General features: G+C 54.5%; 1 long non-coding RNA gene across 1 annotated transcript in view; it reads left to right on the top strand.

The window, feature by feature from the left end:
- LOC146870615 (uncharacterized) overlaps positions 1–22,151 on the top strand; it is a 466,635-nt gene that overhangs the window by 243,701 nt on the left and 200,783 nt on the right. The gene's annotated exons all lie outside the window — the stretch shown is intronic.

Raw genomic sequence — 22,151 nt, 5'->3', positions numbered from 1 at the left:
TCTCCAGGTCCTTCTCCTTCAGGCAGAGTTTCTTCTTGGCGCAAACAGGATCTGATTTCTTAGGAGCCAGGCTCCTACTTTTATACACCAATTCTTTTGTTCTTTAGCGCCAGGGGGCCTGGGCCTGGCTCAGTCCAGTTTTTGGAGCACTTTGTTGTGGATGACTCTGCGCTTTCCTTTCAGCAGCAGGGCAGAGACATCAGCCGCTCCACAGGGGGCGGCGCCGGCTTTGTGCTGGCAGAGCACAGGTCTATTCAAGAGTCAGGGTGTACTCCTCCCACCCATCCTGGTGTAATCTCTCTACCCACCACCTGGAAGCCAACCTGTCTCTGGGGTTTCCCCAACCCTGCTCCTTACTGTTGCTAGGCAGAACACACACACACACAGCGCAGAGGCGGACTGAATGGCCAGATCAGTAAATACTAACTTTCTAAAAGTAGTATTTACAAACGCAGGATATTAAAATAAACTTTACTAAAAGAAGTATTTTATTATTCTGAGTTCAGGCATACTAAACATAACTTTCTACCATGCTCTATGAGTCCACTGGGATTACAGGGTGTAGTAATTCCAGTAGCCCATTCTGGCCTATGGAGAGCAGGTAGCCTTCAATAGTGAAAAACGAAAATGGCTGTAATTCACTATTAAGACATGCCACACACATCAGGGCATGTCCTACCTTATGCCTATAATGCACCCTGCCCTTGGGCCTACCAGAGGGGTGACTAATATGTAGTTAAGGGAAGGTTTAGGGACTGGCAAGTGGGTGCACTTGCGCAGTCAGCGCGACAGTACCAGACTGCGCGCAGGTTCTGCAGTGGCAGACCCTAGACACATTTTACTAGGCCGCTTCTGTGGGTGGCACAACCAGTGCTGCAAGCCCACCAGCAGCATTTGTATTTACAAGCCCTGGCACTCCTGGTGCACTTTACTAGGGGCTGACAGTAAACCAAATAAACCAATCATGGACACCAATCAATGTATACATTTTACCATAGGGAGAGCATATGCACCTTAGCACTGGTCAGCAGTGGTAAGGTGCCCAGAGTCATAAATCAGCCAACACCAGGTCAGAAAAAATACAGGAGGAAGGCAAAAAGTTTAGGGATGACCCTTCAAAAAGGGCCAGGTCCAACACAACCCCCTTCCAGCCAAAACGCAGGGTAGACCAATCACCACCGTGATGGTCTTCCCTGCTTGGGGCGATAGAACAAGGACCTGGCCCGCAACTGCAGGGGCAGACTCCAGTTCTATGCCAATCTGAACCTATTGGACTCCCTCTGTCCATACTCTCAGGGCCCACCAAACCAATCCATGGGGAACCCTTTTCCTCACCTGTGGACACCACCTGTGCAGCACCTAACCTTAACTGGCCCACAGGGGTGTCCCAACAGACAGACAGCAAAATACTACAGTGGCCACTGACAGTAGTCAGGGATGAGACCCAGGCTGTATGCCTCTCAGGGCTCTCAATCCTCTGTGGCGCCAGGGAGCGGGGGGCAGTAGCCCCAGGTGCTTGGCACCCTTTGTCCATTCTCCCCCTTGTCAGGTCAGGTATGACATACTGGCACTGACCCACCAGCCCCAGGACTGTACCCGGCGGCTGGACCCAAGACTGGGGTGGCCTCTCCCACACCCGGTCCTTCTCCTTGGGGCTCTGTACCCTCCCACCTGGAGTGGTACCCCCTTCCAGAATTGCCAGGGCACCTGGGGCAGGTGTCCTGCGCAATTCGCCCACCAGTTCAGGTGTTCTATCCTGCAACTGGGCGTCCAGGTCAGGGGGGACACCCTGAACCTGGCCCTCCAACCTAGGGTCTAAACCCTTCAGTTGAGCCGGGGTCAGAGGCGAGGACTCCCTCCCTCTGCACCCCCTTCCAGGGTACTGCCCACTCCCAACTGGCGTGGTACCCCCAGAAGCAACATGGGTCAGGACACTGATTACAGTAGTCCCACCCTCCAGGTCAGACAACACCTGAACCTGGCTTCCCAATCCTGGGACCAACCCATGCGGTTGAACGCTCGCCTGGCGCACCAGGACTTCCCGGGGAGCATGCATGCTCCCCCTGAGGGTGACACATAACTCATGTGTCGTGTGACAGTCTGCCTGGCGCTGATCTCCCGACCCCTGTCCATCTGACAGTGCCTGAAGATCCCCCAGGACAGAAGTGGTTTCACCATGGTCATTCACTGGTGACGCAGCCCTTCTGGCTGGCCCCTGACCCACTGGTTCTTCCACTGGGGACTCTCTTTCCCCCTCTCACCCCTCAATCTGGACCTCTGCACCCTCCCTACTGGAGCGGTACTGCCAGACACCAGAACCGAGGGAGGCCGGCTTACAGACACTCCCTGTTCACCAGCCACTAGGGGATCCACCTCGACGGGCGGCCCATCAGGACAGCCTAGGCTCCCTGCCTGGTGTTCTCTTAAAGAACCATCCAGGCTCTGAGACCGGGTTTCGGGCACCTGGGGGCCCGCAGCCCCACACTCACTCCTTCTCCACTGAGACAGGACGTGAGGCCCTACACCCCTCCCACTACCATGGGACCTAGCTGGGCTACTCTGCACCACTTCCACCACTCTGGGTTGGAAGATACCTGAGCCACTCCCCACGGGGTCACTCCCCAATGCCTCTCCAGACCCTCTGGAATCCACCAAAAGGTCTGCCTCCAATGTTAGTTCTCTGCGGTCAGAGAACTCACTCCCCAACAGGCGTTGACATAGCTCTGGAAAACAGGGACTTAAAATATGCTCTCCCACAATTGGATCACACAGCCCCCTAGCAGGGTTAACCAAACTAGCCTTCACCTTACCATCCAGTGCCTCACACACGTACTCCACACCACTCTCCTGAGACTGGCAAGACAGTATCTGACTGTCTCTGTCACACAACCCACACTCTTCTGGGCGGTCTTCACACTCACCTACCAGGACTTCAATTTTGGGGGAACCCCTCTCCCTGCACCTCTCATCTAGAGTCAGTAGAGTGTCCCTCCCGCCACTAGGACCATGAACCCCTGCGCCAGTCACCCTATTCCCTTCAGGGATACTGCGCACTACTGCAGCTACCTCATGCCCTTAAACCTCCTGGTGTATATTAACCCCCTCCTTCAAGTCAGGCGCCACATCTCTGGGTGTGCGTACTACTCTTTCAGCACTAAAATATTCACTATTGCTGCCACCATCTGAGCTGGGTTCCTCCTCCCACTCAGAAAAGCTCAACCTCTGAGCTACGCACCTTTCTTGCTGCTGGGCTGAGACACTCATGGCCTCAAGCCTCTCGAGCTCCATGTCATATTTCTTCATTAGGAAGTCATGCTTCATTTGCATTTTCTTTTCTTCCAGAGCCAGCTTCTTGCTTTCTAGCTCCAATTGGGCATTTACTTCCAGCTCTGCCAACTTCAATTCATGATCCCGGGCGGCCTGTCTGTCTATCAGCTCCTCTGGCGACAGGCCTCTGCCAAAACTGCGAACGCTTTCCGCTGGTTTCCATGGTGTAACTTCCTTAGTTGCACCCCTTGAATCAATCCAGGCTTTGAGCGCCTTGTAGAGATCTGATCTGTTCTTGCATCCTGCATGTGGAACCTTGAGCTTCCTGCAGAAGTACTTGAGTTCAGTTCTCTTGTAGCTATCCAGTTTTGACTCATCCCATTCAACCTCTCCAGCCTCCGAGGCTTCAGACGCGGTTTACTCTATGCTGTTTGAGCCCGGCATGGCTTCAAACGCAAGGGATCTTTGGCAAGTGAAATTAAAATTCTAAAAGTTCTGTGGCTTAAGCTACTGGACTGTCCACTGTGCAATGGTTAGCAATCACTGCGCAGACAATAAGAACGCAAATCCGTAAATCCGCACCGCTGCCACCAATGTTAGAATCCGGGGTCTCTGGTTGGCGCAGGTATGCACTTGCGACAAGCAGGGACCCTTTTCATCTAAGTCAGGGCAAAGGATCACCTCTTTAAAAATAACCCCTGCTCACCCTCTAGGTAACGTGGCGCGAGCAGTCAGGCTAAATTCCCAGAGGGCATATGGTTAAGCGTTCAAGTTGTCCCACACAATAATCACCACCCCACCACACAAACGACACAAGGCTGTATTTATCAAAAGTAGAAGTCTTTATATAAAAGGGTTTTCTTTCAGGCAGGTTGAATAAATACAGTTCTCTTAGCGAATCTCAATCCAGTTACTTTAAAATACTTAAGGGCAGTCCACAGGTTTCAAAATGGCACAGTTCTGTTTAAAATAAGTTCTTTAGGTCTTCGGGGCACTTCGTAGCGCCTTTGGGGTGCTCTGGGCAAGGTTTTTACAGTACCTTGCCGTTTCTCACGCTTCCCGCGTGAGCCGGAGTACGCTTGCCGAGTCTCACTCTTCTCGCGTGAGCACCGGCAATGCTTTTCAATGATGTTCGGCTCAATCGTAGGTACGGTTCGAACTCTGCTGGTTCCAAGGCCCATACGGTTCGAACCAAGGCAAGGCAGTACGTTTACAAAGCGCAATTGACTCAGCTGGACGTAGTGTTCGAACCAAGGCAAGGCAGTATATTCACAAGGCGCAATTGACTCAGCTGGACGTACGGTTCGAACTGGCAAAGGCAGGTACGGCTCAAACCCAGAGTACTTTAGAAGCAGTACGGTGCAGACAGGGAATCAGTATGGTGCGAACCCAGGGTGTACAAAGGGCAGTACGGTTCGAACCCAGGGGGGGGGTTCAATGGCAAATACGGCTCAGACACCGTACACTTGAAGGCAATATGTTTAAAGGAAAGTACGGATCGTACTTTCACCGCGATCAGCGCCGTACCTTTGCAGCTTCACGGGGAAGGTTCGTGGCGGCCTCGCGGTCCAGTCCAGGGGTGTCCCACGTCGCGCTGGCGTCCCAAGTGTCCAGGGGACGGCGGAGCTTCGTGGGGCGCTCGGGCAGGATGCAGGTTGCCACGAAGGGGGGTCAGAAGCAGGTGGGCAGCCTCGGGGTGATTTCCCAGCGCAGCGCGCTGTCAGCTTCGTCCAGGTACGGCGAACCAGGGCACGTTTCAGGTCCTCACAAAAGCCTCCACAACCCGGCGGGGTCACAGGGGCTCGGCGCTCAGACGCAGGACTCTCCTCCTTACTTTGCGAGCTACGGCTCGAGGGGGCAGCTGTTCACGGTGCTCAGGCTGTCAGGCCTTTACTTTGTTTGCAGCCACGCCAGCCGCAGAAGTCGCGTTGCTCAGTGAGGTCCGGGGATGCACAGGTTCCCAGGGGTCAGCTTGCGGAATTACCCACGGCACTTCTCCTCTTTTTTCAGGGTGGTAGCGCCCACTGTTCCTGGGGCGCAGGTCAGGGGGCAAGTTCACACGCAAGCCCTTGGAGATTGTTTGTAAAGGCACAAGTTGAATTAAAGTCTTTTTCTTCAGGCTTTCCTTCTCCTTCCAGCAGACAGGCACCCACTGCAGGCCAGTCTCCCAGGCAGAGAGACAGTATTCCTCCTTCAGCTTCTCCAGGTCCTTCTCCTTCAGGCAGAGTTTCTTCTTGGCGCAAACAGGATCTGATTTCTTAGGAGCCAGGCTCCTACTTTTATACACCAATTCTTTTGTTCTTTAGCGCCAGGGGGCCTGGGCCTGGCTCAGTCCAGTTTTTGGAGCACTTTGTTGTGGATGACTCTGCGCTTTCCTTTCAGCAGCAGGGCAGAGACATCAGCCGCTCCACATGGGGCGGCGCCGGCTTTGTGCTGGCAGAGCACAGGTCTATTCAAGAGTCAGGGTGTACTCCTCCCACCCATCCTGGTGTAATCTCTCTACCCACCACCTGGCAGCCAACCTGTCTCTGGGGTTTCCCCAACCCTGCTCCTTACTGTTGCTAGGCAGAACACACACACACACAGCGCAGAGGCGGACTGAATGGCCAGATCAGTAAATACTAACTTTCTAAAAGTAGTATTTACAAACGCAGGATATTAAAATAAACTTTACTAAAAGAAGTATTTTATTATTCTGAGTTCAGGCATACTAAACATAACTTTCTACCATGCTCTATGAGTCCACTGGGATTACAGGGTGTAGTAATTCCAGTAGCCCATTCTGGCCTATGGAGAGCAGGTAGCCTTCAATAGTGAAAAACGAAAATGGCTGTAATTCACTATTAAGACATGCCACACACATCAGGGCATGTCCTACCTTATGCCTATAATGCACCCTGCCCTTGGGCCTACCAGAGGGGTGACTAATATGTAGTTAAGGGAAGGTTTAGGGACTGGCAAGTGGGTGCACTTGCGCAGTCAGCGCGACAGTACCAGACTGCGCGCAGGTTCTGCAGTGGCAGATCCTAGACACATTTTACTAGGCCGCTTCTGTGGGTGGCACAACCAGTGCTGCAAGCCCACCAGCAGCATTTGTATTTACAAGCCCTGGCACTCCTGGTGCACTTTACTAGGGGCTGACAGTAAACCAAATAAACCAATCATGGACACCAATCAATGTATACATTTTACCATAGGGAGAGCATATGCACCTTAGCACTGGTCAGCAGTGGTAAGGTGCCCAGAGTCATAAATCAGCCAACACCAGGTCAGAAAAAATACAGGAGGAAGGCAAAAAGTTTAGGGATGACCCTTCAAAAAGGGCCAGGTCCAACACACACCAAATACCCAAGGTGCGCATGTCCAAATAATCATGTACAAATGGCCATCATCAGATGATTGCAACAAGACACACAGGCAATGGCCACTGTGAGTATGTACTTGGAAAATCAGGTCAGGCAGGACAGTGGACACTTGTAATACATCTCACGTCAATACACATGGTGCCAGGGGACAATGGCACAGAGCACAACCTATGCTGTAGACACAGAGATTGTCGACATTCTCGGATTACACACATGATACCTAGGAAAAGATGCCCCTGGGGACAGTAGTGGCCACACAACTCCATGCTCCTGAATGGGAATGACTGCAACACACGCTAACATTCCTGCACTATGCGTAACGCACACTCATGCACATCATGTCACAGGCCACCACATGGGACATGCCTGCTGGAAGGCCTGGCACTCGAGAGATTAACTCCCATGTCTGGACTCAGCATTAGTGCCAACTGACATGGAACCCACAAGTCCAGAACTGGACAGGGCACAGGCAAGGTCACAAAACCTGTTACACACCACCCCCACACATGATGCTGCAGGCATTGTACACTTGTAGAAGGTGTCAGGCTAAATAACCTTGTGATGGAGTGACTACACACAGACCAGGGAACATATTGCAAGGAGGGGAAGGGAGGCAGGAGAGCACTGCAATACTGTGGGGAACAGGATCTGCACAGCACCATAAACCCTGGAAGTGTATCCATGGAACAGTGCACCTACAAATGCTGGTGAAACACAACAAACACACACATGTACCTACCCCCTTCCGGCTGCTGCATGTCCTGTAGACGCCTGTCCAAGTCTGGAAAGACCACCGCCAGCACACGTTTCTGGATATGGGAGAGACGGCGGCGCCCGCGGTTCTTATGGCTCTCAGGTGAGTCCCCCAGCAGGACCCGTGCGATCCTCCGCGTCCAGCACCGGATATCCTGCCAGCGTTTCCTCACCTGGGACAGGCGCCGCTTCCGACCATCCGCACTCCTCACGGCGCTGACGGCGTCCAGCCATATCTGCTCCTTGGCAGAGGCGTCTACCTGTGAGGATGAACAAGTGACACTACATCAATACACCTGGCACATGTCACAGGGACACAGATTAGAACACATTTGCTGTTTACAACAAGGCATAGTATGCATCCAACGCATTGCACCTTTGTCATAGGGACGTGATCCTCTGGGGGAAGGCCAAAAGCAGTACGTGCCATTGAAAGGACACAGGTGGAATGAGGGCAACTACACAATCAATGAGCCAGGCTCACACTGTGCATCACACCCACCCCTCCTGTCTCTGGGCACTGCTGGGAGGACTCTGCACCCACCCCTCCTGTCTCAGGGCACTGCTGGGAGTGATAGGCACCCACCCCTCCTGTCTCAGGGCACTGCTGGGAGTGATAGGCACCCACCCCTCCTGTCTCAGGGCACTGCTGGGAGGACTCTGCGCCCACCCCTCCTGTCTCAGGGCACTGCTGGGAGGACTCTGCACCCACCCCTCCTGTCTCAGGGCACTGCTGGGAGGACTCTGCACCCACCCCTCCTGTCTCAGGGCACTGCTGGGAGTGATAGGCACCCACCCCTCCTGTGTCAGGGCACTGCTGGGAGTGATAGGCACCCACCCCTCCTGTCTCAGGGCACTGCTGGGAGTGATAGGCACCCACCCCTCCTGTCTCAGGGCACTGCTGGGAGGACTCTGCACCCACCCCTCCTGTCTCAGGGCACTGCTGGGAGTGATAGGCACACACCCCTCCTGTCTCAGGGCACTGCTGGGAGTGATAGGCACACACCCCTCCTGTCTCAGGGCACTGCTGGGAGTCATAGGCACCCACCCCTCCTGTCTCAGGGCACTGCTGGGAGACATCAGGCATTCCCCCCCCCCGGGACCCCCCTACAGTACATAGCATGTGTGTCACACCTGGACACAATGGCAGAAGTCACAGTCACAAAAAAGGGACACAGTCTGTGCCAGTGGACACTGCACTCACCTGATAACCTGGTCGCCCATACAGCATGGGGTACCGTGGGAGGGTCACATCCACCAAAGCCATGTTCTCCTCCAGGGTGAATGGCTGTGACCTCTCCACAGCCCTTGACATGGTTCCAGGGAATCAGTAGCAGCAGCTGGGTCGTGGAATACAGAGATGTGCAGGCAAGTGCTCCCTCATGGGACCTGGCTGCCTTATATCTGCCTTGCTGGCCCATCTCATGCACAGGAGTACAGAGTGATTGGTCACTCACATTTGCATCCTATGTTTCCTCCAACCCCTTCAAACCTAGCAGTCTGTGGGTTCTCAATCTGTTTTTTTCTCCTGCATGATGTCAGCCCCACAAACACATTCCAACAAAGTAGATTAATTCCAACTGACTTCTGCTGTGCACCTTCCTGAACAAATTCAAAATTTGAACTTGGTCTCCATGACAACCAGCATGCATGTAGGCCTTAATACTTGTCCCTCATGTGTCCCCTATGTAATTTGGAGCTTCACACACAGGTAGGGTGCGTTCCGGGGCCCTAGGGCACCCCAAATGTATAGCAACGGCCCGTACACGCGTGCCTACGTTCACTATCACTATGGGTGTCCTCGCGTATGCGTACTCGTAGAGGTACGGCCCGTACACACGCCTGTATGCTCACTATCACTACGTGTATGCATACGCGAGGACACCCATAGTGACAGGGAACGTACAGGCGTGTGTACGGCCCTACCACTATGGGTGTCCTCGCGTATGCGTACTCGTAGTGGTACGGGCCGTACACACGCCTGTACGCTCCCTGTCACTATGGGTGTCCTCGCGTATGCGTACTCGTAGTGGTACGGCCTGTACACATGCCTGTACGCTCACTATCACTACGTGTACGCATACGCGAGGACACCCATAGTGATAGGGAGCGTACAGGCGTGTGTACGGCCCGTACCACTACGAGTACGCATACGCGAGGACACCCATAGTGACAGGGAGCGTACAGGCGTGTGTACGGCCCGTACCACTACGAGTACGCATACGCGAGGACACCCATAGTGACAGGGAGCGTACAGGCGTGTGTACGGCCCTACCACTATGGGTGTCCTCGCGTATGCGTACTCGTAGTGGTACGGACCGTACACATGCCTGTACGCTCACTATCACGATGGGTACACATACGGCAGCACTCCCATAGTGATATGGGAACGTACACAGGCCCTCTTAGCAGCAGTACGGCGGTTTTCACACATCACAGTGGTGACAGGCAGCACACAGGAAGGAATAGGGCGGACATACTTGTCCATGGATGGACATACTTGTCCATGAATGGACGTCAAGGCATTGTCTGTGCATTACTACATGTGTGGGCCACAGGTGTGACAGGCTGTGATGTGGAACATTACTCCTGAGTCGAGAAGGCACCAGATGTATGATGAGATGTGTACAGATGTAATGTGTGATGGTGCAATGTGTGCCAGGCATGCCCTTGACTCCTTTGACATGTGTGCATGTCGTACTGCACACTTGGGATGAGCGTCACTGGCATGGCACGGACACCAACACACGGAAGTGTCCCCTGATGCCCGGTACAGGGGTTACCACACCTGACTTGTCACTACCCACGGTGCACGATGTGACTATGTCATGTATGTGTGGGGGCTTCCCATTAGGTTGATGTTGGAGCACCCTCAAAAGCTGCAGCTGTTGCAGCAAACAACATGTGTCTGTGTGTAGATTGACATTGCACACTGTTCCGCACACCATGCCACATGTGGTATCGGATGTGAGGTGCGCATGTATGCATGGGACACGGAGTAGCGTGACAAGGACATGTCTGCATCCTCTCAATGAATGTGTGGTGAGTCATGGCATGTGCACCTTCATGGCAAGGTGTGTGGGCTGTCCTAGTGTAATGTCATGTCACCTGTGGCTCTAGTGTTCCGCTACCAGTCTCTGCAATCGGCATCCTACTTCTGCTGATGTGTGGGTGTATGTCACTCCTGTCTTGCGTCTGGCTGTTCACTTGCACTGGGACACAGCTAATCCCATGGCATGGCATGGGGAGGTTCTCAATCTCCGTGTGTAGCTGGGTCTTGGTAGGAGTGTCACCTGGCAGCCATACGTGTCCAGGGCATGTTGCACATACCTGACTCCCTATGTAGCATATGTGTATTAACAGATTAACATGTGCTCAGTACATATAAATTGTTGTCGTAGTGCACTCACTCTTCCTTGTCACTTCCAAATTACTGCAGAGCGCCGCCTCTTGCCCGACCAATTCCGGACTTGGCTGCCATGCGGGAGAATGACAGTATCCGGTGCTACCGCTTCCCCCAACCGTTGATTCTGGAGTTGACGGTGAGACTGGCACCACACCTGCAACCGCAGCACAGGTATCCTACGGCACTGACACCCCAGCTGATGGTAATGGCAGCCCTACATTTTCTTGCCACGGGTACCTTTCAATATACCATAGCTCATGTTGGTGGCATGTCCCAGAGCATGTTCTGCCGTGTGCTGCATGATTTCTTAGAGGCCATGTTGATTCACCTGGATGACTTCATCAAGTTCCCAACCCCTGAACAGTTGACTGGGGTCAAGCGTGGATTCTATGCCCTGGGAGGGATGCCCCATGTCATTGGGTCCATAGATGGGACACATGTAGCTTTGGTACCACCACACGCACGGGAGGTAGCGTACCGCAATTGGAAGCACTACCACTCCATCAATGCCCTTGTGGTGTGTCTGTCCAACATGGTGATTTCACATGTCTGTGCTCGTTTTCCAGGATCAGCACACGATGCCTACATCATGAGGCGTAGCAGGGTGCCTGAAATGATGATGCAGCTGCGCAACGAACGAGCATGTGTTGTTGGTGGGTACAGTCTGTCTGTCCAGTATTTTGCATAGCCTACCAGCACGACCGCTTCACCAGTTCTAACGATGTCCATGTGCTTCCCATGTAGGGGACGCTGGCTATCCCAACATGCCATGGCTGCTCACACCTCTCCGCAACCCCATCACGCCGGCCCAGCTCCGCTACAACACCGCCCATGGCCGGACAAGGCGAGTGATAGAGAGGACGGTTGGCCTGCTGAAGAGCCGATTTCGGTGCCTCCACAAGACCGGCGGCGCGCTCCCATATGCCCCTGCGAAGGTCTGCAAAATCTTCATGGTCTGCTGCATGCTGCACAACATGGCAGTTGAGAAAGCTGTGCCACTCATCCTGGATCAACATGACGAGGACCATCCACCCGTGGAGGACGAAGGGCTTGGCAATGGGGCTAGTGATGTGGAGGATGTGGAGCCGCAAGAGGACATCCGGACTCGGCTCATACGCGACTTCTTTGCTTAGTGGTGAGTACCAGTGTCTGAGTGTGCACACATTGCTCCACGTGTGGCATGTGTTGTGATGTGTGTCTCCACCTGCATGTATGGCACGTGAGTCAGATGTGTGTGTGGGTGTGTCACTGGAGTGATGGTGGCAGTGATGGTTGTATTTCCACTGTCATAATTGTGACCTAGCATGTTGTCATCCATACATGTGTCGAGTACATGCACATGCAAGTGGCTGTGCTTTTTGTGGCTGACTTCTTGTGTGTCTCTCATCCCCAGGTACTTGCGCATGCCGTCTGCTGGTTGCATTGTAGTGGCACTGCTATTCCTCATGGACACGTCATCGTGTGCTGACTCAGCGTTACAGGCACGGACATGTTTGGAAGTCTCCTTAGGGTAAGGGATGCATCAGGGGTGTATTGGGTGTGGCAGTTGTTCACGATGTATGCACACTGCCCCTGTCGATGTTTGGTTCCTCTGCAGCCATGTAGCATCACCATGGGACACGACATGCAGCTGTGTACACCTGAATAGATGGTCTGACCGGTTGACAGTCATCAGTGATGGGATAGTGGATTGTGATGATGGCATCAATGTGTGTAACACTGCCCTCTGAAACATACGGTTTGCATTGGCTTGACATGGTGTGGGACTTCTACATCAGCGGATCAATGGTGTATGGCAGTCTCTCCGTGAGCAGCTGTGGGTGTTTAGCTGTTGGCCGACAATTGTGTGCCAGTTCCATGGCTATCACACATTTGTGCTGCAGAAGGGGGGTGCCAGTGTTGGACCCACATGTTACTCCACATGACGTGTTCATGTGTACTTCAAGTTGCCTCTGCAATCCCGAATACATGACTAATAAAGGTGTCCCTATGCCTCCAAGGTGCCTCTTCTCAGTCAATGCTGGTGTGTTGCCACGGTGCATCCAGCATGTCTGGCAGGGTTTCCCCTGCTAGTGGCTATGTGTCTATGTGTCGAGTAGCAAGATGCAAGCTGTGTGTGTGGGCTGAGACTGTGTATTATGCATGATGTCCATGACTGTGTGGGTATTGTGACATGTGTCATCCCCATGCATCCAACGTTGGCCAGGCCCCCATTCTCTGCATCCACCGGACTCAAGCTTGCAGGACATGGTTCTGCCACCTGTCTACACATACCTGGGTGCCCCCCAGGACACTGGACTGGATCCCTGAGCTCTGCGCATGACTGTTGCTGTACTCAATGTGTCTGTCAGCACGGTTGTGCGGCCACCCCCTCAGCTGGTTGGGCCCATCACGGGTGTGTATGGTGCTCCATGTCTGTCTTGCCTAATACACTGTGGCCCGTGTGTCCTGTGCCAGACTCAGGCCCCAGGGTGTGGATGGTTGAAGTCAAAAGAGAACTCAGGCATGTTTAGACTTTACGAGACACATGTAAGGTAATAATGCAACCAGCAGGCATCTTCTCTTAATGGTGTGAATTTTTATTTTTGTGGGGGGGTGGAGGGGGGGGGGGGGGTTATGACGTGAGGGGCTTTCCGGGAGTTTGGAATCCAAAGTTCAGTAGGGGAGTTGGTGTCCTTGCCATTGGAAATCCTCAGAGTCCATGCCACAGTCTTTGTCCACATTGGTCAGACAGTGACCAGCAAGGCCATGTGGCAGAGAATGTCTCGTGATGCTGTGATGCTGTTGCTCCAGTGGGCCATGTGCCAGGCCAGGTGTCCTGGGAGATGGTGATGTAGCGCCGACCCTCACGGTCCTTTCCGTGGATGACCCGGCCTCCTGCGGGGACCCTCAGCAGCAGGCCGTGACGATGTTTGGGATGCTCCATCGGATGTTTCCTCCTCCTCCTGATCCCTCCCTGTGGGTGGTGATGTTCTACGCCTTCCAGCACAGGGAGGGTTGCCCATGTTGTCGGCCATCCGACGGAGTGTATCGTGAATCCCCTGGAACACCGTCACTTGCTCAGCCTGTCTGTCTTCCATCATCCGTTGGTGTTGCAGTAGACAGGCATGTTGCTCCGCATGTTGCTGGGCCTGCTGGGTCTTTATCTCATCGAGGGTCCCCTTGATCTCATTGAGGGTGGACACAACCTGGGCCATGCCCGTGGTGTCCTGCCGGTATGAGTCCAGGATGTTACGGACATGGGAATATACCGGTTCCCCAGCCAACTGGTCAGGCTGGCGCCTCCGCCGTCCTCCACTCCCACCACCCCTGCCCACTTGCACCTGGCCTGCCCTTGTGGGCACATCGGGTCTCCGGGACCCCTGAGGGGTGGCATTGGCGTTGTCGCCTGCCTCCTCCTGGGTGCCTGGGACACCGTGTCCCTCCTGGCCAGCCTGGCTGCTTTGTGGTGGTGGGGCAGGGATCCTGGGTGTCTCCTGGGATGTGGCAGGAGTGGGGGTGGTGGTTGGCCCCATTGTACCTGACGCAGGTGCTGCAGGTGGTTGGACACCAGAGGTGCCAGGTTGGTCGGGGTCGTCCACAGAGTGGTGCGAGTCGTCGCTGCCGGTGGGATCGGGCTCCCGCAGATCTGGGTCCTGTGAGTCTTCCCCCCCAGTGTTGGGGGGTGAACCACAACGTTGACCTGTGTGTGAGAGAGGCAATGTTACTTTTGGTCCATGCAACATCCATGTTTCATCAGTTTCAACGTTGGCACATTTCCTCTTGCAATTAGGATCTGTCTTGCATTCCACTCACAGTGCACTTGTGCATGGGTGTGTCCCTTGGGCACCACTTTGGCCCCTTTAACTATGTGTGGCACAGTCTTACTTGCTGCGTCAAGTGTGACTGTAGTCAGCAGTGGAGTGGGCAGGTGTGGCGAGCCATGCATTGGTGCCTTCCGTGTAGCACTGCACATGTGCACATGGAGTGGATCCACACACTTATATAATGCAGGTAGCTGTCGTTGTGCTCGTGAACAGGTTGTGACATGGCCCTGTGTTTTGCCATGGGGAAGAGGGGGGGTTCTGGCACTGGCCACCCTTGGCTACATGCACGCAGTCTACCTGCTGACGAGCAGACATTCCCATACACCACACGGCTGATTTGCTCTCCCTGTGTCTCCCTCCCTCTCTGTCCCCCTCTCCCTCCCTCCGTGTGTCAGCCTCCTCCCTCTGTCCGTGTCCCTGTGTCTCCCTCCCTCCCTGTCCCCCTCTCCCTCCCTCCGTGTGTCAGCCTCCTCCCTCTGTCCGTGTCCCTGTGTCTCCCTCCCTCTCTGTCCCCCTCTCCCTCCCTCCGTGTGTCAGCCTCCTCCCTCTGTCCTTGTCCCTGTGTCTCCCTCCCTCTCTGTCCCCCTCTCCCTCCCTCCGTGTGTCAGCCTCCTCCCTCTGTCCGTGTCCCTGTGTCTCCCTCCCTCTCTGTCCCCCTCTCCCTCCCTCCGTGTGTCAGCCTCCTCCCTCTGTCCGTGTCCCTGTGTCTCCCTCCCTCTCTGTCCCCCTCTCCCTCCCTCCGTGTGTCAGCCTCCTCCCTCTGTCCGTGTCCCTGTGTCTCCCTCCCTCTCTGTCCCCCTCTCCCTCCCTCCGTGTGTCAGCCTCCTCCCTCTGTCCATGTCCCTGTGTCTCCCTCCCTCTCTGTCCCCCTCTGCCTCCCTCCGTGTGTCAGCCTCCTCCCTCTGTCCGTGTCCCTGTGTCTCCCTCCCTCTCTGTCCCCCTCTCCCTCCCTCCGTGTGTCAGCCTCCTCCCTCTGTCCGTGTCCCTGTGTCTCCCTCCCTCTCTGCCCCCCTCTCCCTCCCTCCGTGTGTCAGCCTCCTCCCTCTGTCCGTGTCCCTGTGTCTCCCTCCCTCTCTGTCCCCCTCTCCCTCCCTCCGTGTGTCAGCCTCCTCCCTCTGTCCGTGTCCCTGTGTCTCCCACCCTCTCTGTCCCCCTCTCCCTCCCTCTATGTGTCACCCTCTGTGACCTCAGGCCAGCTTCCTGGGCACACACTGTTAGCAGATCTTTGAATGGCCCTTGGCTTGTTGATGTGAGTTTGTTTCTGATCTCCAGGCACCCATTGGGTGTAGTGTCTGTCTCTGCGCTGCTGCTGTGGTGGTGTGTGCTGCCACTCTTTCACAATGTTGGCTGTTCATTAGCTGCTGTCATGTGCAAAACAGTGCCTTCACCCCCATGTGTTGATGCAAGGCGTCCGCCATTTGCTGGCGGGTCTTTCCTGTGTGGGGACACAGTGTTTGTATGGCTGTGACCTAGGCCATATGGGCAGAGGGCATTGTTGTCTGCTTCTGAGTTGCACTATGTGAATTTTGGGGCCCACCCTCCCGCCATCCGGGTTACCGTGTCATGTGTTGGTGTCTTCTGTGGCCTGTGACTTGACATTGTCCAGCTGGGTGCATGGGGCATGGTGGCGGCAGTGGCATGTGCGTGTTCATGGAGTGTGGTTGAGTCATGCGATAGCTTGGGGTGGTTGCGTGCCTGTTAGTGATTTTGGTTGTGGATGAAGTTCCCCCCATGTGAGGTGCGTTGTTTGTGTACTCACCCGGGTCTCGGAGTCCTCCTAATCCTTCGACTGCCTCCACCGGCTGTATGGCCATCACCCTCTCCTCCCAGGGCTGGTAGTGTACGGGTCTGCGGGAGGGCCCTCCTCCAGTGGCGTTGGCCTGGTTGTGTTCCTCCAGCATCTTGGCTCGGACCCTCCTCCGCAGATCGTACCACCTGGCTTGGCATTCCTGCCTGGTCCTTCTGGTGTCCGCAACAGCATTCACAGCATCGACGATGGTCTGCCACATGACTGTTTTTGCTGCCATGCTGGTCTGTCTGACCAATGTTCCAAAGAGCTGTGGCTCGACTCTGAGGATTTCATCAACAAGGACCTCCAACTCTCGGTTACTGAACTTTGGATTCTTGTTAGTGGGCATGGTGAGGGGTGTGGGTGTGGATGGTGGGGGGGGTGTGGATGGTTGTGGGTGTGTGGGTGTGGTTGTGCAGGTGTGTGTGTGAATGTGATGAGGGGGTGTTTGTGAAGGTGGTTGTGTGAAGGTGTGCAAGTGTAAGGTGTGGTGAAGCTTGTAGTATGGTTCTGTGGTGTCTGGCAGCAGTGAGTCTGTTGCAAAGGCTCATGGTTTGTGTGTGTGGGCCCTTTTTATTGGTCCATTGGTGGGTGTGGCTGTGTTTGAAGTTTGGGTGGGTGTGTTATAAGGAGTGGTGGTGTTTTGGGCCTCTGTTTGTTTTTGGCAGTTGCAGGTCAGTGAATGTGTTTTTTTAGTGTTTGTTGGCCATGTTTAGTGGCTTTGTGCCATTCGAATAGTGTATTCTTGTGTTGTTTTGTTTTGTCCTGGTTGTGTACGTGCGTTTTGAGCGTGTGTACGGTGTGTACATGGGCCATTTGGTTGTACGGTGCTGTCCTTGTGTGTGGCTTGGTACGACTCGTACATGCGGTTGTGATGTTGGGGCCTGGGGTGCGCTCCGTACTTAGGAGGTTGTGGTGGGGGTGCGACTCTGACGTACACGGGTGTACATACACGGGGGTAGGACACGTACAGGGGTGGGGGTACGACTCGAACATACTGGGGTGTACATGCACGGGGGTAGGACACGTACAGGGGTGGGGGTACGACGCGAACGTACTGGGGTGTACATACACGGTGGTACGACACGTACAGGGGTGGGGGTACGACGCGAATGTACAGGGGTGTACATACACGGGGGTAGGACACGTACAGGGGTGGGGGTATGACTCGGACGTACAGGGGTGTACATGCACGGGGGTAGGACACGTACAGGGGTGGGGGTACGACTCGAACGTACTGGGGTGTACATGCACGGGGGTAGGACACGTACAGGGGTGGGGGTACGACGCGAATGTACTGGGGTGTACATACACGGTGGTACGACACGTACAGGGGTGGGGGTACGACGCGAACGTACTGGGGTGTACATACACGGGGGTAGGACACGTACAGGGGTGGGGGTACGACTCGGACGTACAGGGGTGTACATGCACAGGGGTAGGACACGTACAGGGGTGGGGGTACGACTCGAACGTACTGGGGTGTACATGCACGGGGGTAGGACACGTACAGGGGTGGGGGTACGACGCGAACGTACTGGGGTGTACATACATGGTGGTACGACACGTACAGGGGTGGGGGTACGATGCAAACGGACAGGGGTGTACATACACGGGGGAAGGACACGTACAGGGGTGGGGGTACGACTCGGACGTACAGGGGTGTACATGCACGGGGGTAGGACACGTACAGGGGTGGGGGTACGACTCGAACGTACTGTGGTGTACATACACGGTGGTACGACACGTACAGGGGTGGGGGTACGACGCGAACGTACTGGGGTGTACATACACGGTGGTACGACACGTACAGGGGTGGGGGTACGACGCGAACGTACTGGGGTGTACATACACGGTGGTACGACACATACACGGGTGGGGGTACGACGCAAACGTACTGGGGTGTACATACACGGTGGTACGACACGTACAGGGGTGGGGGTACGACGCGAACGTACTGGGGTGTACATACACGGTGGTACGACACGTACACGGGTGGGGGTACGACCCGAACGTACTGGGGTGTACATACACGGTGGTACGACACGTACGCGGGTGGGGGTACGACGCGAACGTACTGGGGTGTACATGCACGGGTGGGGGTTCGACACGTACACGGGTGTATATACAGGGGGGGGTGTGTACATTGACGGGGAGTGCGACTCGAACGTATGGGTGCTGGGGGGAGTGTTGGGCGCGTATGCGAGGACATGTCTCCATGGTTGCAATGGGAGTTCGGTGCGGACGGTGTTTTTACCATACGGTTGTGAGTTCGGACGCACGGGTTGGATCGTGATTCCTCGGTCGGACTTGACTTTTCACATTTGTACGGTAAATTGTCCGAGGACGTGCCGGACACATTTTCCGACCCGAGAACGTGTGGGGAAATATTCCGACTGCGGTTCGTATGGACTTTTTACCATGCGAATCGTGATTGCCAGTTTGTACGGCACTTGTACGATTCGTACGGTAAAAAGACCGGATACGAGTCGGACGGGGACATTTTTTACCGGATCGTAATTGGCACCCAAGTCTTTGAGCCGTTGGCTATGGATTGGGCCTTAGGTTGTATAACTGATGATGTGAATGATCTAGTGTCTCTTCTGTGCTACGGCCATTGCGTGTGCCCACTCCACTTCTCTTTCCCACTCTCGTCCACGGGTAGGTAGTCCATTGTGGTATTTTCCTCTCCATTCTGCAGGCTCTTGCGGACTCTGTATGCCCACCTTCTGGAACCATGAACTGTTTCTGGTAGCATTTTCACTACCCTTGCGGGTTGTTATCATGGTACCCTTCGCGCTGAGTACTGTTCATAATCCTGTCTCAAAAGGTGTTCTAAACATGCACCAAGGCCTTCTGTCTTTGATGATCCCCTTGTCACCTTGCGTGATATGCCATGTTGTTGCTCGCCTCTTCAGGCTCGCACACATGTTGTTCTGTGTGCCCGGAGTCTGGGCTTTCACTGGAATGTAGGTTGGTGGAGTACACTCCGGGTGCACTGGGATTGTGCGTTTCCTGGGCCCATTGAGCATCAGAGACCGAGGAGGGCACTATATGGTGCAAAGTGGTGTTCCTCAGTATTCTCTTAAGAATCTTTGGAGACTGAGTTCAGGGTTGATTCCTTCAACCTTGGCAATTCTGAAGGATTTCTTTAGGGTGCGCATGAAGCAGTTATCCTCTTTGTTTGCCTGCGACCACTCTGGTGTTATATGGCGATGTCAGATCCCCAGGTGTTCAAGCCTTTCTTTAAAATCTGACCCTTGGAAGGGTGGTCCATTGTCAGTTTTGGTTTCTTCTGTTAGGCCAAACAGTGCGAAACCCTTCTCTATCACTGGTGGTGCATTAGCAAATGCCGTAGAGTCGACCATGTTGACAACTGGGTATTTTGAGTAGCTGTCCACCAGAACCACATTCACTCTCCTGTCTGGGAAACTCCCAAAGTTCATACTCACTTTGGACAATTGGGCAGCGCAGGGTTCTACCGTAATGAAAGGTGCCGGGGCTTCTTAGGAGTTGGTGAGTTGGCATGCAGGGCAAAGCTGCACCAAGTCGTCTACTGTGGCTTCAAGGTTTGGGAACCACACTTTCTCCGTCATGTGTAATTTCATTTTTGCTGTTTCTTGATGCCCTCCATGGGCCAGTGTTGTCACTTTGTGCTGCAGACTTTCGGGGTTTACCATCCTGCAACCTTGCAGTATGATTACATCATGGGTGGCGATGAGTTCATCACACACCCTCCATATTTGAGTGAGTCTCTCCTTATCTGGGCCAGGCCAGCTATTAGCGTCAGGTAGGAAATTCTGCCATGAGGCTTGCTGCAGAGCATCTTTCACCTTTGTCAGCACTGCATCATTCAGAGTGGCTTCCTCGATTTCACGCGGGTTCAGTGCTTTCGGTCAGGCTCCTTGGGACACTATCCAGATACATTCTTTAGTTGTCCCCATGCCATCATCACATTCTTCTGTGACTTGGAGTGGATCGCGTGAGAGGAAGTCCGCAGGGTTTTTGGACCCCTGCCGATAAACTGCTTTGCTGTCGTAATGTTGCAGCTTAATGGCCCAGCATTTGATTCGAGGCAGTGGATGGTGCTGTACCTCAGAACAGTGGGACGAGTGGTTGGTGGTTTGTGACCACTCTGAAGCACCTCTCGCAGAGGTATAGGTGAAAATGTCCACATGCCCATTTGATGGCTAGGGCTTACCTTTTGATTTGGGCATACAGTGCTTTGGTTGGTGTAAGCGCTTTGCTCACAAAAGCCAACGGTGTCCTCTCCCTGGTTCCACTTCTTGGGTGAGCACAACTCCTAGGCCCACTGGCATCACACCAATGAGTAGCTCAGTCCTGTTCTTCAGATTAAAGTATGCCATCATTGTTTTGCGTGATACCGATGATGAGCGGTACCACGCGCAGCGGGTTAGGCGGTGACTTGTGGATAGGCAAGGACTTGACGTATCATGGTCAGGCCGCTTTTTCTACATTTTTAATTCGTAGCTATATGGAATTTCACCACTTCAATAGGTTTTCTGTTGGCCTCTGTTGCAATTTTGTCTGGCCACCCCTTCTGTTGTTGGTTCACCGCACTTGGGTGCCGATCACAATCCTGTAAAAACCGGGTACGAGCCGTCGGACGGAGCATATTCTCCGTCCGACGCGTACCCGGTCGTAACAATATACAAACATGGAAGTATGATTCGCACGGAAATACTATTTCCGTACGAATCGTACAAAACCCCGACCGACGAAAATAAACATACAAATGTGATCCGGGAAAGCGCCGACGTGACGTTGGGACGCACGCAGCCTGCCATTCACGAACCAGGAAGTACGAATCGCACCGACGTCATCCCGCACGGACAATATTTTCCGGCAGCCAAAAACTGCCGGGAAATCAGGACGACGCAAACAAGGAGTACTTGCACGCGACGGACAGACATGGACCCGAACCTACGTGTCATCCCGGCCCTCATAGCAGTCGACCTCCTCTACAGGTTACGACGCAGACGCCGCAGAAGGTCAGAACAACAAAGGGAGGGGGGAAAGGGGGGGGGCAGGAGCAGGGGCAGGCCACAAAACCCCCACCAATGTCACACAGCACACATGCCCTGGACATACCTGACCCCCAGGCCCTGGTCACTACGAGGGGGTGGGGGCGTGTCCAGCAAAGCCAGCGTCCGCCACAACGGAAGTGCTTGACGACGCGAACCGGCAACACAATAATACAGGTACGTCCCGTACCCACGCCTTAAGAGCGTGGGTACGAGTCGTACCACGCCCACACCTACGTCACCCCAACAATGGCGGGACGGCTGTACCCACGTGGCAAAGGCCTGGGTACGGCCCGCACAAGCATTCCATAGCGTGGGTACGGATATGTACGGGCCGTACCCCCACCCCCGTATGCATGGAGAGTACCCCCCACCCCAACAGTGTAAGTATGACCCGTACCCTCACCCGCGTACGTATGGAGCGTACCCCCCACCCCAACAGTGTAAGTACGACCCGTACCCTCACCCGCGTACGTATGGAGCGTACCCCCCACCCCAACAGTGTAAGTACGACCCGTACCCTCACCCGCGTACGTATGGAGCGTACCCCCCACCCCAACAGTGTAAGTACGACCCGTACCCTCACCCGCGTATGCATGGAGCGTACCTCCACCCCAACCGTGTATGTACGACCCGTACCCTCACCCGCGTATGCATGGAGCGTACCCCCACCCCAACCGTGTATGTACGACCCATACCCTCACCCGCGTATGCATGGAG

This window comes from Triturus cristatus, chromosome 1_1 (genome assembly GCF_964204655.1).
Source record: "Triturus cristatus chromosome 1_1, aTriCri1.1, whole genome shotgun sequence".
NCBI classification, from domain to species: Eukaryota; Metazoa; Chordata; class Amphibia; order Caudata; family Salamandridae; genus Triturus; species Triturus cristatus.
This window is presented reverse-complemented; position numbering and strand designations above follow the sequence as displayed.